Below are 6,066 nucleotides of genomic sequence, written 5' to 3'. Positions count from 1 at the left end.
TGACTATCAAAATGTACTATTTTCCTTTAGATGACAATGGATTTATAGGACCGATAACTTCGAGCTCCCAAGCTGTGAAGGGCCAAGAAGCCACTGACTCATGCAAGTCCTCAGGAGGTATATGTATGACATCGCCATGTATCTGACATTCATGACACCATTGTGTGTAATTAATCGCATCTTTGAACATTCTAGGCCAATAATACCCTATTTGATGTACTCGAAGAAATAAATTTCTACCAGCCTGATGAGCCCCACATTCCCCTGAATGTGCTTCTCGCAATATCTTATTCGCCTATTTTGTATCCAAGCATCGTTTTAGGACTTTTTTGTAAAGTTCTTCATTACACATAATAAATTTCTTCACCCTTTGCTTTATTTGCAGCTTTTGTACCGGATCCTCTGATAAAATATCATATTTGAGATAATCCACAAAAGACTGACGCTAATCATCAATTGAAATCTTCAAACATGACACGGGCAATGCTTCAGAGACTTCAGCATCTTCAGCAGGTGGCAAAAATCTTCTTTCTTCGATTGTTACTTAAAGAGGGGCTCGATTAGGATAAGCTAAAGCTGCAGCCAAGCTAGTTAAGGCATCTGCCCTTGCGTTCTCTGATCTCGGTATATGCCTGATTTCGACATCTTGAAATTTCTCCAATAATTGTTGCGCTCGACAATAATACGAAAGGAGCTCTTGCTTCCTTATTTCGAATTCTATAGTAAGCTAGTTTATTACTAGCTTAGAATCGGTAAAAATTCATAGCACTTTTATCTTCAATTTCTGGGCTATTTCCATCCCTATAATGAGAGCTTAATATTTGACTTCGTTATTAGTGCATGTCATGCCTAATGTAAAGGAATATGGCAGCAAGTCTCCTTGCGTATTGATAAATATCACTCCGACACCTATTCCTAAAGTTCTAGAAGCGCAAACTAGGTAATTCTATCATCATTACCTGCTCATCTAGAAAGTCATCACTGATCATTTCATTATCCGGGATAGGGTGAGCTGCCAAGAAATCTACCACTACTTGACCCTTTACTACTTTCACCGGTTCATAAGTGATCATGTATTCTGACAATAAGAGCATCCATTTAGTCAGTCTCCCTGATAACATTGGCCCTGTCATCAAGAACTTCAAGGGATCTGCTTGCATGATTAAGATTATATCATGAGAGAGGCAGTAATGCCTTAATTTATGTACTGCAAAGATTAGAGCTAAGCACACTTTCTCGATGGGCGAATAGTTGCATTCAGCTCCTATTAGAGTTCTACTCAGATAATACAGTACAATCTCCTTCCCTTGCTCATTTGTTTATGCTAACAATGCTCCCAATGAATTTTCTGCTGTAGGAATAAAAACGATGAGGGGTCTACCTTTCACAGGTGTCTCTAGTACCAGGGGCTATTTCAGCAATTCTTTGATCGAATCAAATGCGTTTTGACACGATTGGTCCCATACAAATTCCACCCCTTTCTTCATTAGATGAGAAAACGGCTGACATCTTCCTACAATATTAAAGATAAAGCGATGAATATATGCCAACTTTCCCTACAAACTCTTCAACTCTTTGTATTTTTGGAGGCGGCATTTCTTAAATAGCTTTGATCTTTCTCGAATCGACTTCAATTCCCCTATGCTTGACAACAAAACTGAGGAACATTCCCGACAAAACACCGAACGTGCATTTAGACGGATTCATCCTTAGTTGCTTCTTTTTTAGCTAACAAAATACTGAAACCAGATGTTCACAATGTTCCTCATGGTCATTTAATCTGACCACTAAATCATCCACGTAACATTTGACATGCTTGTGCATCATGTCTTGGAATATATTCTGCATTGCCCTCTGATATGTCGCGCTAGCATTCTTAAGACCAATCGGCATAACCTTATAATAGTAAATTCTTATCAATGATTTGAATGTTGTAGCTTCCTCATCTTCTAGGGTCATTCTTATTTGGTTATACCCAGCATAACCATCCATAAAGGACATAATGACATGCTTAGTCGTACTGTTAATTAACAGCTCAGTAATTAGTAGTGGGAAATCATCCCTTGGACACGCTTCATTTAAGTCTCTAAAGTCAACACATAGTCTAATTTGTCTGCTTTTATTCTTTATTAGGACAATGTTTGATATCCACTTAGGATACTTGACTTCTCTGATAAACCCAACTTTAATTAGCTTATTAACTTCTTCTTTAATCAAGGGAATCAGATCTGGGTGGAATCGTCTCTATGATTGTTTAATCAGTCTCTTGTCTTTAGAAATATTTAATTGATGCATCGCCATTGATGGTTCTAGGCCTGTCATTTCTGCATATGTCTAAGCAAACACATCTTTATTTTCTTTCAATAGTTTAATATACTGGTTAGCCCCTTGTTCAGGAAGACTGATGCTTATAAATGTATTCTGGGGTTCTTCTTCCGTCCCTAGATTTATTTCCCATAAGTTGTAGATCATCAGTTGCCCCCCGTCTTCTATCTGCTTCGGAGCGACCTCATGAGGCTTGATCATTTCAACTTCTACCTCTTCTACTGATTCTACAGTAATCATATTTACCGAACATTCTCCTCCCAATCCGCGGAACTTCTCTCATTTTTCTTCACTGACTCTGATCGGGGTTAAGATACCTTTTCCACTATTTAGCCTAGTCGGCTCTTTGCAAGCGAAACCCATGTTCTTCATTATCTTCTTGCTAACAGAGCAGTACCTTCCTAGATCTTTAGGTGTCAATTTTGTGAAGTTCATCTTGTTGTGTCTTTTCTTCTATCTCTGCCTCTAAGACTGTATAAAATTCAATAGGTTCAGGGTTTTTCGTATTGGCTTCAACATGGAACCTCTTAGGCATATCTGGGAATGGTTTTTTCCTTTCTGCATGTGGTAGTGGCATCATATAGTTTGACTACAAAATTTCTAACTACTTGGGCAATAAAAATGTTAGCGAAGGCCGCCCCGGTCGCCTTAGATGTCTTAGCACGAAATAAAAATTTTGCTTCACATTCTCTTTCTCAGATAACTCTATTTTTTCAACCCTATTCTACACTGTGCTTATTTCACCTTTTGCTATTTTATTCTCATTTCTTTCCTTTTTATTCCTTGTAGCGAACTCGTCATAATAACCGGCGTCGGCAAAGAAAGACTCTGCTTTTGCATACGGGTTTGCATCAGCCATCACCTTATATTGGGTCTAATCTTTACAATACTTGAAGCATTGATGGAGAGTCGATGGTATGATGTCGTATTGATGCATCCAGGGTCTTCCCAAGAGGAGATTATATGTCGTTACTGCGTTAATTAACGTGACAAACAACATCTTCATTAGCTCCCCTATCTCCAATGTTAGTGTGATTTTGCCGAGCGCTCGTTGTCCGTCTTGCTGTCTGTCTTGATTAAACCCTTATATCATTATCCCACTAGGACACAAATGAGAATGAAAATATCCCAATTCATTTAGCATCATTAATGGTAGCAAGTTCACTGTGGACCCGTTATCCAACATTATTCGTTTTATCTACTTACCACTGACATGGCCCACAACCATCAGTGGTCTATTATGTTCTTCGCCACAAATTAGATCATCATCGAAGAAAGAAATGACCGGCATGCAATTATTTTTCTCTTCGTGTTCCATCTCTGTGAGAAATGCTTTTCTAACATCATTATCAGATAAAGCTTGAATTAGACTGTTCTCACAACACATCATACACATCAGTCGGGTTGGTATGCCTTTCAAATGACTCACCACATCATATGTAACCCTCTCAACCTTGTTCTTTTCCTTTCTCTAAATTGTCATGGCATTCTTCAAATGTTTCTTTTCTTGTTACCTCCATGTTCTGTTTATGGGGACTTTTTATCCTTTTACCCGAGCATAACGTGACTACTGCGACTTTGTCTGTCCGCCTTAGCGAATGACCATCATCCATTTCTCTTACTAGTGGTTTTTTGAATGATTCTTATGCTCATTGTCAGTTTATTGCTCCTACATCTGTCAGAAATCAACAATAGAACTTAATTAGCATTTATTCACAAATCTATTCTATCCCGGATATGAAAGCAAGCACACTTCCCTCTGAGAGTCGCCATTTTGGTGCCTTATAGGACACAAACAATGATGAAATTCTCTATGTCATTCTTAAGTCAATATTAAGCAAGATAAAGTTCCTTACTGGAGTCGCCATTTTGTTTTGACAAGAAATGAAAAGCATTTGATTTGGGGAATTATCTCACTCAATAATGAAAAAAAGAAAAAAACTAAGAGAATAATCGTCGAATTTATTCATTCTGAGTTCTTTACATCCTTTTGATCCTCTGATTCCGATATAGAATTTCTAGAAAATACAAAAGTGCAAGTATTGAATAGGCTCAAATATAAATTTCAGCAGCATTCTAGTTAATATTAGTCATGTCTCCATGGGAGATGAGTTGTTCGGGCTTTTCGTGCACTTTGTTCCTCATTAACATGGTAAAGGAGTTCCTGGATCACTTTGAAACACCTGGAAAGGCCTAAGGACTTGAGAAAATGCAGCATAGTGTTGCCTTAAAGTGTACCAGCACAACTCCATAAGTTGCACAGGTCGTGGAGTTACGTGAGCCTGCACAACTCACAAGGAGTGGCATGGCCCAGCCTTCTACACTCTGCACTCCTCCTTCTCTCCATCTCTAATACCTGTCAGAGGCACTGGTCTTCTGAACATCCAATCCTGCAAATGAGAGGGGTAGGTGGTATTTATAGGCTTCCGTATAAGTAAGCCCTTGAATTTCATGCCGTGGACCCCACTTCACGTCACCGAATCCACATATCCTGTGAAGGGTAGCGCAGACCCGCGCAACTTATCTATTTCCAAAGAAAATTACGTGGCCCAGCATAACTATGACAAGTTGCGGAGACCTAGGCAATTTGAGTCCCACGTAACTTAGTCTTCTCCAACTCATGACCTGTGTAAGTCACATTCCCTTCACTTCTATGCTCCATTTTTTCTTCTTAAAGCCACTTTCCTTAACTAAATTTTATGCTCCAACAAGTTCCATGGTCTCGACTCTTCATGTGAGATTGGCCACCCTTGCACTCAAGTCATCTTGTTCTTTTAAAGCATACATTCCTCCCCCTTTCCTTTGATTAAGTAGGCTTAGAAGTGGTGGTTTTTTAGAGAGATGTCTCATGATTGTGTGTTTAAAGCAAGTCTATCTAAATAATCCCACACATCATTGACATCTTTGTTCATGAATTCCCCATTGCACATCGTCTTGACTAATTGACGCACGGAAGATGTCAGTCCATCGTAGAAGAAATTTGTGATGTGCCACGTTTTAAAACTATGTTGTGGGCATGAACTGATAAGATCCTTGAACCGCACTCAACATTGGAAGAATTTTCCATCTTCCTTTTGGGCGAAGTTCATGATTGACTTTCTAAGGGTGTTCGACTTATGATATGGGAAAATTTTCTTAGTGAAGTCCCTTGTCATGTCATTCCATCTGCCAATTGATTGTGGATGTAGTGACTGCAACCACGTCTTGGCCTTTTCTTTCAAGGAGAAGGGAAAGAGTTTCAGTCAAAACGTGTCCTCAGACACATTAGGAAAGTATAAAGTGGTTATTATCTCATCAAACTCTTTCAAGTGTAGATATGGATTTTCATATTCAAGTCCATGGAATTTTGGAAGGAGTTGGATCACTCCTGGCTTAATATTCATATGTCTCGTATTTTATGAAAAAACCATGCATGAGGGCGTGTTCACCCCTGCCGGTTGTAAATAATTTCATAAAGTATGAGGCAGGGGTGCTTGATGCACCTCATTCTCATCCTGGATTTCCTCAACCCTAGGTTGAGGTGGATTTGGAGGTTGATTGGCAGCCATAACTTTAATTAACTCTATGGATCTCGAGTGGTGTCTAATCCTGTAATGGATAGATAGCCCCTTAACCAATCCTCCTTCATTTAAGAGACTTCGAGTGTTATTACAAACCCACTTGGGCATGAAACACACTCAACCCACAATTTCAGAATCTAACATAAACTAAAACAAAAAGAGTGAAATAGAAAGAGAGAGA

At 39.0% G+C, this 6,066-nt stretch overlaps 1 non-coding gene across 1 annotated transcript; it reads left to right on the top strand.

Moving 5' to 3' along the window:
- The first annotated feature begins 5,325 nt into the window (after positions 1-5,325).
- On the top strand, positions 5,326-5,432 carry LOC131241789 (small nucleolar RNA R71). Its single transcript, XR_009169355.1, has one exon. It is a non-coding gene; the product is annotated as a small nucleolar RNA R71 (small nucleolar RNA).
- Positions 5,433-6,066: the final 634 nt, after the last annotated feature.

The sequence above is a fragment of the Magnolia sinica genome, chromosome 3 (genome assembly GCF_029962835.1).
Source record: "Magnolia sinica isolate HGM2019 chromosome 3, MsV1, whole genome shotgun sequence".
Classification (NCBI taxonomy): Eukaryota; Viridiplantae; Streptophyta; class Magnoliopsida; order Magnoliales; family Magnoliaceae; genus Magnolia; species Magnolia sinica.
This window is presented reverse-complemented; position numbering and strand designations above follow the sequence as displayed.